The sequence below is a fragment of the Ictidomys tridecemlineatus genome, chromosome 8 (assembly GCF_052094955.1).
Source record: "Ictidomys tridecemlineatus isolate mIctTri1 chromosome 8, mIctTri1.hap1, whole genome shotgun sequence".
Taxonomy (NCBI): domain Eukaryota; kingdom Metazoa; phylum Chordata; class Mammalia; order Rodentia; family Sciuridae; genus Ictidomys; species Ictidomys tridecemlineatus.
This window is the reverse complement of record NC_135484.1, coordinates 83,817,746-83,828,119: the sequence shown is the minus strand read 5'-3', so window position 1 is coordinate 83,828,119 and position 10,374 is coordinate 83,817,746. Positions and strand designations below refer to the sequence as shown.

The window sequence follows — 10,374 nt, the reverse complement described above, 5'->3', positions numbered from 1 at the left end:
ATAAATCCTACTGTTCTATAGCACAGTAGTTACCAAAAATTTATTGTGCATTTCAAAATAGCTAGAAGGGAGAATTTTGAATACTTTCAACATAAAAAATGATCAATATTTGAGCTGATTAATATGCTGATTATTCTGACTAGATGATTATGTTATATACATGTATTAAATACCGCACTGTACTCCACAAATATGTACAATTAATATATGTCAACTAAAAATTGAAAAAGAGAATTTACTGAGTAAACTAATTCTATTTGAAAATAATTTTTATGGTACTTGAATACAAAATAATTTTTTAAAGTTCTGAAAACTGAGTATGAACTTATATGATGACTACTGCCCAAGTGAACAATTAGATTTCTTGATTTATTTATAGTAAACAAGACAAATCTGCCCTGAATTAACTTTATTTAAGAAATATTAACTTTTCTTTGTTTTACCCCTGGTCACCCTCCTTCCTTTCATTTCCTGTTCCTCCCTTTTCCCTGAGGTCCTTCTTTGTCTTCCAGCATTTCTACTTGTTTCGTCTCCTTTTCTTAATATTGTCTCCTGTTTTTAAAGTAGTCATATAAGTCATATAATATAGCAAATATTAAATTTGTTTTACATTTTGCAAATGGAGTATGCTTATGAAACTTCCTGAATCTTAAAAAGCTTTTTGTTAAAAAAATTTTAAATAATTTTCTCCTTCAATCTTTTAAAGTTTTCCAAAGACACAAATATCTTGTTATTTGTTTTATAGGGAAATACTGTATGACTTTATACATTTAAAATTCCTATTCAGAAAGGGATCATAGAGAGGATCCTAAACTCTAGGAAGGTATTAATATTATATCAGAATAAGCCTAAACTAAGAGGTTCCTAAGGTACTTTATAAATAGAACAGTGCTGAGGGCCATTACCAAGTAGGAATGACGCATCGAAATTTCCTTGCCAAGCGTACCCCATGCTGCTTAGAGGACATTTGATGGAACATTGCATGCATGCTTTAATAAGGTGACCTTGCTCAAGGACCAAGGCGGATCCAGGTTTAGAGCTGATCAGGTTTGAGGAAGTAACCGGCTCCTTGAGTTTAAGGCGTTGCCAGTTTAAGATAATGGGTTTTAGGGAAGTTGGAAGTTGAAGATTATTGCTGGGATTAGGGTGTTCCTGCTGCTTGTTCCCATTGAGTTCTCGTGAGATTAAAAGGGGATTTGGAGAGAGCCTCATGGAGTAGGTGAATTGGGCGGGAGACGGTAGAACGCCATTGCCCCTGGACCTGTGTGGAGGTGGTGTGAGAGCTGGAATAAAGAATTGCTGTTTGAATCTACAAAGCTGTGTGGTGGCTCGTGATTCTGGTGCCAAGCCGAGACATTGGCCTTGGCAGAACAGTATTAAGTACTTTTCTTGGCACAACTCACTACTCCTCTAATAAATCAATTCTAAAGGAGTAAATCCATCAATGGTTGGAAAGAAAGATTATCATTTCACATTCATAGTTCTTTTCAGGAACTGGGTGGCTGACATGCCACCAGAGAAAGAAAGAAATAGAGTTGGAGATAAGAAATGATGGTTTCCCAGAGATGACAGAAGAAATATGATGTGTGTCCTTAGGTGTAGTTAAGACTTCGGCTTAGCCAAGTTCCTCTTCTCACAGTAGTGTCACATGTGCATGATCAACCACATTCCCAAGAGCTCAATGACCACCTGCATCCCATTTTAGCTGTAGGATTTAGAACAGAATCTAATTTCATCAGCAGGATAATGTGTTGTTATTGAGTTGATCTGCTAAAGAGTAAAAAAATGTTACCACATATTACTATTGGTACATTTTAGATATGCTCCAAATGGAATTTTCCTCATTCGAGATGAAATCCAGACCCCATAACTCTAATGAGAAGGAACTTCTCTGGAGGGATATACCATAACTCTTTTTTCCCCCCATACTGCTCCCTGTGGTTGGTGGTGAAATAATCATTTGCTCTCTGAGCAAAAATTTTACCTTAACAGTTCATTTATCTAAATGCTTTTCCTTTGGTTTACACAGAAACACATTCCTTTCATTTTCTTTTACTCTTCTTTGTATTTTATAAATAAGTTCATAACTAGTTTGTATGAATTATGTATGGTTGAATGATCGTTTTTTAAGATAAATTTCTCCTCATTTTATATAGATTGAACTTTGTTAATCATAGAAAAGTTTCTTACCATCTGACATTTGATTATTTTTTCAAATATTAAATTAATGCAAAGGTGCAGAAGATAATGAGGGGAAGTGAATGAAAATAGTGGTGTGATGTGGTGTGGGAGTGGTTCAAATTGATGCTGTGTTTATTAGAGCTGATAAAACTCAGCTGTTTAAATATTTCAGTGAAATAGAAATTTAAGCTCTATTTAAATGTCTGAAATGCTGCTTGATGTATTGCTTACTCCTTTTTCAAGAGAAAAGATTCTGAAGGGAAGATATTTAGGCAGAAAACATTGCATTTTTTTAATATGCTGATGCAATCCTATAAAAGTAAAACACAAATGATCATAAAGAATTATAATCTGAATACCAGGCCCAGCACTTATCTGTTTGGACTAGATAAGCAAGAGCCAAAGAGCAATATTTCTACAACTTTGCCTGGAAGTGATTAGGGTGGAATATTTTGAAATTTTACTTTTAGGGCCTGTATTTGTGTGTGAAGAGGGCCAATTGCTATTCTCTTTCTTGGTGATTCCCTTGAATTCCCCGAAATCTACCTGAACCTCTTCCTTGCTCATAACTGTTGCTCTTACACAAAATTATAGCTTGAAGGAATAGATATCAGGTGATAGAGGAAATGGAAACACCCTAGCTTGCAGAAGAGATACATATTTCATTGTAGGTTGGAAGACTAATTTATAATCTTGTTAGCATTAATTATTTGATCATTGTGTGTCCAAAACTGTGTTTAGTGCTTCCACATACACTGTTCCTTTTAAGTTCAATTGGACGTTTTGATGCAGACACCATCAATTTTATCATTACAGTACTTCTGCTTTCCAGTTGGAGAAATTAAGACATAAAAGAGTTCAGGAATTTTCCTGAGGACTACATGACGGAGGTAGGATCTGAATCTTGTTATACTGATCTCCTAGCACTGACAATTAAATACTACAGCTGAAGAGTGGTCATTCAGCTTGTTAAAACTTAACAACTGAGGGAGTAACAACCCTCAGAAAGAAGCTGTCTCACTTTTAGTTCTGCAGAGATGTGAACATTTCTTATGAAGTCTCTAAACAACCATGGGGCTTGTTATTCTCAACCTCTCCTTACCTCCTGCTCTCCCTCCTCTCTTCTCCTGTTCTCTCTTGTCCTATCCTGTTCTCTCCTTCCTTCCTTCCTTCTTTTTCTTCTTCATATATTCTTTTTCTTTCTAGCTCACATACTCTCTATTGATATTTCTTTCTTTGATTTTCTCTCAGCTGTGCTCCCTCATTTTTCTCTTATATTCTTGTTTTCCTCTTTCTTTTCTTGAATTAACAAGAAATACATAATTCTTTCTGCAATGTTTTGCTTTAGCAGCCTAACATTTAGTATTTGACACTTAGAGAATAAGTATGTGGAAGTTACTCAGACTAAGTTGCTCCTGTTTTGAATCAGATGTTATTAACTATATTTTACAATTGGAAAAAAAGTGAAATGTAAGCAATAATTAATTAAAAGTTTGTAATTAATTTTTCATCTTTATCCTGTTTCTTGGGAAGGAGATAGGATATAATTTTATACTATTAAATAAATTCTAGCAGGAGCTAGACTTGATATGGATGGACAACTACCAAAATTGATCAAGTGAAACTTTGCAAGCTCCTCTCTCTAGGTTACTTAACTACACTGCTGACTTACAGAGCCCTTTGCTGTATCATGACGGCTCCTTACTTAGTTTCACCTGCCTGATGTTAATGGCAAAAGAGAGACTTCATTGATGATTAACTACATAATTTCATAAAATAAATTTCTTTCTCTGAAGTGATAGAAATGATTTCTGCTGACAGGATGTCAATCCATCAAAATAGAAAGAAAGAAAATATGTGTAGGTTTTTATGTAGCCCAACTGTAATCAAAGTAAATTCTGGTATTTCCCACCAGATGGCAGCCCTCTTTTGAATTTTAGAACAATGCTGAGACTTAGAAAAGTCACTCTCAATTTAGAAATGGGACTGGTTCTGGAAAAAATATCCAGCTAATGGAATTGAATCAGTAGAAAAAGAATACACTCAAACTATTTTAAGATGCTTCCAAAGTAAAATTCATAATAAACTAATACATTTAAATTAGGAAAAATTAAGTCTGTATAAACAAAGCCAATCACAATTTAGCTTGAATTTTCCAGAATAAATTCCACTAAGTCTTCATTTTCATTTGATCTTTCCAGTCAGCTCTCATTTTGAGAATCTCCCTAATTTTCAAGCAAGCACAGCAACCAGTATGTACTTAGCAATTGAGTGTCTTACATGATGACCTGATTTAATTCATAAATCAGTCATCAACTTGCCAATCAAATAGTCCTAGGTAAACTCTTTAATATTTTTTTTCTAAACCATGGGATTGACATCGTGGATCTTCCAAGTTATACAAAACTAGGGCATCTCTGCTGGCCACATGTTTCTTGTCCATAATGTGGCTCTTTCTAAATGGAAACTGTCACATATCCTTGCTGCTCTACTTAGTGGACTTTTTTGTGAGGATCAGGGCATAACATTCTTTACTAGTGTCACCCCAACAGAGCCAGGGGAAAAGCAGCCAGTGTCACAGTCCTGTATCACTAAGGACATCAGGTTTTATGGAATAGGATCCAAATAGGATGATGCATTTTACCGTCCTTGGGGTTTAATTCACTGATGATAAACAGCCATGCTGAAAACTCAGGAGCAGATCTTTGTCAGTTAGAAATAATGGGAACAAGTGAGTGACATCATGTAACAATATTAATTTGAGGCAGCAGGGTAGGGCTTCCTGGACTTCTGTGATATACAGCTTGTACTCTGAGATTGACAAATAAAGTCAAATTACTGAAGAATGTGGAAGGGAGGGAGGGAGCCAATATACAAACGACTGACTTAGCTGGAAACAAGAGTATTCAGAGTGGCTTCTGTGGCCCTTGTATTCTTGCTTAAAAATGAGATAGTCCCCAGAGATGGCCTGGGAAGCTGCATCTACAGCCTCAGTCCTCACTCTGGCTCTGCCTTTGAAACAGCTTCAGCGCTTGGCGGCCCAGCTGCAGTTGCTTCTGATTGGAGTGCGGGGTGAGCTGACGCTGTGGGGAGTGGCGAGGTCAGTGGTGACCTTGGGGTAGAGAAAAGCCCAGGCAGGTCAAAGCGGGCAGGACCCCAGCGCAGGAGCTGGCTCCGCTCTCTTCAGTTTTTCCTTTTGTGGCGGTTCGGACCACCACACTACACCTGTCAGCGAACCCGGGGAGACCCCGGAGGAGTTTAATCAGGAGAGGTTCTGGAGAAGACTCAATGAGGCAGCAGTTTAAGTGGGGAAGCCACCATTCTGATCACAGGATCACTGTGACCACAGGAAACCCAAAAGATCCGTGAACAAGTCTGTGCTGCCATTAGGCAATTATTGCAGTGCACTAGTCACTTTCCAAGGAACAGGGGAACCTTGAGAAAGATGGTAAAAAGCGTCACTTTGGACATGGTGGAAGGCATGGCTCAGCTTGAGGAAGTGCTTCTCATCACTCCACCTCAGAGCCCTGAAAACAGTGACCTTATTTCCTGCAACAGTGTCTGGGTTGCATGCCAGCAAGTTCCTCAGATACCAAGAGATAATAAAGTTGCGGCCCTATTAAAGCTGACAAAGAATGTGGATTTTGTGAAGGATGCACATGAAGAAATGGAACAGGTTGTGGAAGAATGTGACCCTAACTGTGGCCTCTTGAATGATTCTGAGGAGGACAACCACAATGATGAAGTGAGACTTATGTTGGTCTGAGGAAGATCAAGAGCTCATAATCCCATGCCTTGCACTGGTGAGAGCATCCAAAGCCTGCCTGACGAAAATCCGGATCTTAGTGACAGAGAATGGGAAGGATCAGCTGGCTCAACTGCATGACATTGTGGATATTTCTGAGATCTGCCCTAGTGTGGATGATTTGGCTCTGACCATATATCCACCTATGTGCCACCTGACTTTGCAAATCAATTCTGCAAAACTTGTAACTGTTTTAAGAAAGGCACTTGAAATTACAAAAGCAAGGCATGTGACCCCTCAACCAGAAGAGAGTTGGATCCCTTTACTCATTAACGCTGTTGATCATTGCATGAGCAGAATTAAGGAACTCACTCAGAGTGAAATTTAATTATAAGTTTTCAGGCTCATTCATATTCTCTTTTCTCTCTCTGACTGTCCCAACCAGATCTATGATATATGCTTTTAAAAATGAAGCTAGAATACTTAATGGATGGAAAGAGAATTCCTGTCTATATTTAACAAGAGACTCTATTACAAAAGATTGTTGATTAGGCCAGATTGGCAATTATTTATAAACAGTATGTGTGTGATATATTTTTCTGCTAGATGCAAAAGATAATTGCATGAATTATGTTCCTGAGTGGCCTCTCAGAGACTCTTAGGGAAGCTGCCTTATTTCCTATTTGTAATAAAGTATGTTGTCTCTGTTACAGATAAAAAAAAAATGAGATGGTCCCTTCTTTCCACAATATCCTATAAATAAATGTTGGATTTGATAGCAATTTTTTTTCTCATTTCTGAATTTACTCTAGTTCAAGGTAATCATGATCTCAGTTTATGGGATGAAATGGTAAAGAGTAGAGAAATTTATTTTTTTTGTAGTGTTCTCTTATTTTCTTCCAATGCAGCTCACGGTTTGTCAAATGTCAATTTATTTGATTTATAGAGGGAAAATATCAATTATAATACTTGATAGACTTGTAAAAGTTATGTTTCTGATGAAGTACCTAAAAATGTTCTATAGAAAATGCTATTATTCCCTTCTTCTATAGTAAAAGCATTTTAACCATCTGTTCACATGGTTGCTAGACTTTGACAATTGGATGACCAGTTTAATTTTAGATAAGTAGTTGTAGATTTTTTATTTAAGTATCTCTTATGAAATATCTGGAATGTATATGTTAAAAAAAACTATTCATGATTTATATGAAATTTTCATTTAACTGAGCGCCCCTTATTTTTTCTGGAAGACAATTCTGGGTATAACCCTCCTCCATAGTTGTCTCAGTAATGGTGGTGGAAAATCTTCTGTAAGACAAGCCATGTAAGAACTCTCAGCTCTTCTGTCAACATATTACTCTCCAAGTATGAGCTCCGAGTATCAAATTGATCATTGTAGCTTGCCATCAGTGGGAAAAGTGCACAGCAACTTCAGCTGGAATTTCAGAGCCAGTGTGATGGAAAGCCGTCAGAGGGGTATCTGGACTTCTGAAGAGAGACTCCTGGGAAGAGCAACTCTAGAATTGCCTCCTAAACATCAGTTCATGGGACTAAATTGCATAAATGACCTGAGGAACATGGTTTGTGAGTATTCAGAATAAATTTTATTTTTGTCATACGTAGCAGGAAATAGACCAGGAAGGAATTTATCTAGCATAGGATTATGTCTTGTCTTCTCCCCTGCCCTCCATGCTGCCTTTTCCTGCAATGAGGAATGGCTACAGAGAATATAAATTTATTATGCTAGTCACAGAGTTGTCTGAAAGGGTTATGAAATCAACCCTGTAATGCCTCTTTTCCTTATTAGTGGAGGAATATCTCGGGCCCTAGGCATGCATTCAAAAATAAGTCCTGCTTCTCACATGTGTTTGTCTTACCCAAGGTAACCCATAAGGCTTATTTCAGAAATATTGCAAGATAAAAATTTATTAAGAAAGAAGAAAATGGAAAATTGCAGCTTTCAAAAACTCCTTTATAACATACTTATAAATAATTAACTTTGCTTTAGTATATGCTTTTTAAAAAAATACCAGAGGCAGGGGATAGGGTTGTGGCTCACTAGTAAAGTGCTTGCCTAACATGTGCGAGGCACTGGGTTTGATTCTCAGTAGCACATATAAATAAATAATATAAAGGTCCATTAACAACTAAAAAAATATATAAAAAATAAATTCCAGAGGTACTATGTGCATAATACTTTTTTTTGCCAATAGTAGTTACAAATAAGTATATAAGGATAGAACAAAAACCAGAGTTCTTACCATGCCTGAGATTGCATTCTGACAGGGGATGGTGCTCTTTGCATATGAATCAGTTGAGTGATATGAGTTTTGCAAAATAGTATATGAAGAAGTGCCAAAATTGACCACAGAAAGGATAACTGTATTATATATCAAAGTAGTGAGAAATCCATGTAGGCTTATGTGAACCTTGAGGGATGAGTTCCATGTGGACTGATGAAGGGTAAAGGAAAGAACACGAAGAAAGCTGAGAAAGAGCAGAGCACTTGAGGATCAACCAGGACCTTATCTAGATGGGGAAAAAGATCTCTGATGAGGCAAATGTGGGGATAAATTTGCACGGGGAGAATGATGCAATATTGTGACAAACTCTGGAGCTTAAACTCAGTCCTGTAGACCATGGGAGCTGTTGAAGATTTTTGAATCATGGAGACATGATGAAGGCAATAACCCTGTAAACTGGATGAAAGATAAAGGAGAATTTTCATCACTATTAGTGTGAATTGGTTGCACACATACACTCCAAGTCTGAAAGATTCCTCTTTGCATACCAGTGAATATAAAATATGCACTAATATACACAAGAATCTGTAGAACATGTGTACACAGCATAGTCTCTGCTCTTGGCTTCTTTCCTGAGGAATTACTTTCAACTATGCTATGCAGTCCCCAAGAGAAACTCACTGAGAGTTGAGTGAGTTTCTTATATTTCCTCTGATCTTTGGTATAACCACATTTAGATTGAACTAAACATTATGTACATTATATTCGCAGTGTTCAATGGAACCCTGTCATCATTATTTTTGTAAGTGAGGTAGGCAGGCAGGGAACAACAGCCCTTCTTATCCAGAAAGAAGTTTTTAAAAATAAAGGTTCTATAAGATTTCATTATTATTAATGAATTAAAACCAGGAAGAGTGGTTTCTCTTTGCTACATAATTAAAAATAGTCTTTTAAGTGACATGGTTAGTTGTCAAAGGGAACCACAACTGCTGTCAATTCCAGAACAGTTCCCACAGATCTCAGGAATGAAACTCATTTGATATATGTAAGTGGAAAATAGGTTTTAAAAATACACATTTTAAGGGAAAAGTAAATAAATAAACCATGGCAAGGTCTCTGATACTTTTCAATGTAAAAAGAAAGCACATTGTAAATAACACTTTACATTTGAAGCTTTATTCTAATTTTCTTTGTGATGCTAAACGTGTTCCAGAATCATGAGAGAAACAAAATGGGAACAAGCTATTCTAAAAAATATTTGATTTTCCAAAGAAGACCTCCTGTTACTCGGTTAACTGTAACTTTTTGCAAGTTAATCTCAATTTTTATTTTCAATTACAAAGTCCTTTTGGCTGTGTTTCCAGAATGAAAATCAGAAGTGGAGGATGAAAACTGGATTAATTTACTTACGTGCTTCAAGTCTTTGATGGTCTTTGACTAATCAAGAAGTTAATTTCCATGGCTTGAGCATATTGGTAGATAATTCAAATATGCCTCCACTAGGGATCTCTCAGAAGAGATTTAATGCTTCCTCTCTTCCCCAATTCTGTTTAAATTTATATTTGTGAATGGGGAGAAATACATTAAAGAAGCAAACAATTATTTTTGAACTTACTATTCTGAAAAATACTTTTAAGGAAAATTGTAAAATGTTATTAGAAAATCAAATACATGGATAATTTTGCTGGAGAACATGGCTATGTGCAAAAGCGAGGCACAAAACAACAAACGCTCAATGTTCTCATTCATACGTGGAAGATATGTTTGCTGGCGGTTAGGAAGTGCAGGCAGGAGGGAGGACACAGCGATAATGGATGGCAAGTCTTGAAATACAGTTATACAGGAGGAGTAAGTTCTAGTGTTCTACAGGAAAGTAGGTTTACAGCAATTTACTATATACTTAATAGGGAAATTGAAGGGAGGTGTTTGGAGGCTTCCAACGAAAAATTTGCTACTGCAAATATATATATATAAATTTTTATCTATCTAATACAAATAATATATTTATTTTTTTCCCACAGTGATTTATTCCATTTCTGTCCTCAGATGCCTCCCTGTTCTATTGACTTTGGGTTCTGCTATATTATATTGTTTGAATGGTAGGGGATGAATGGACATATCAATTTTCAGGTATGAGCTAAATCTTTGAACATAATGGCATGACTTTTATGGACCTTCTTTTTCCTATTCTTTGCCTTAATAGAA

At 36.5% G+C, this 10,374-nt stretch overlaps 1 pseudogene; it reads left to right on the top strand.

Moving 5' to 3' along the window:
* Nucleotides 1–5,144: 5,144 nt before the first annotated feature.
* Nucleotides 5,145–6,708, top strand: LOC101976797 (cyclin-D1-binding protein 1-like; annotated as a pseudogene).
* Nucleotides 6,709–10,374: the final 3,666 nt, after the last annotated feature.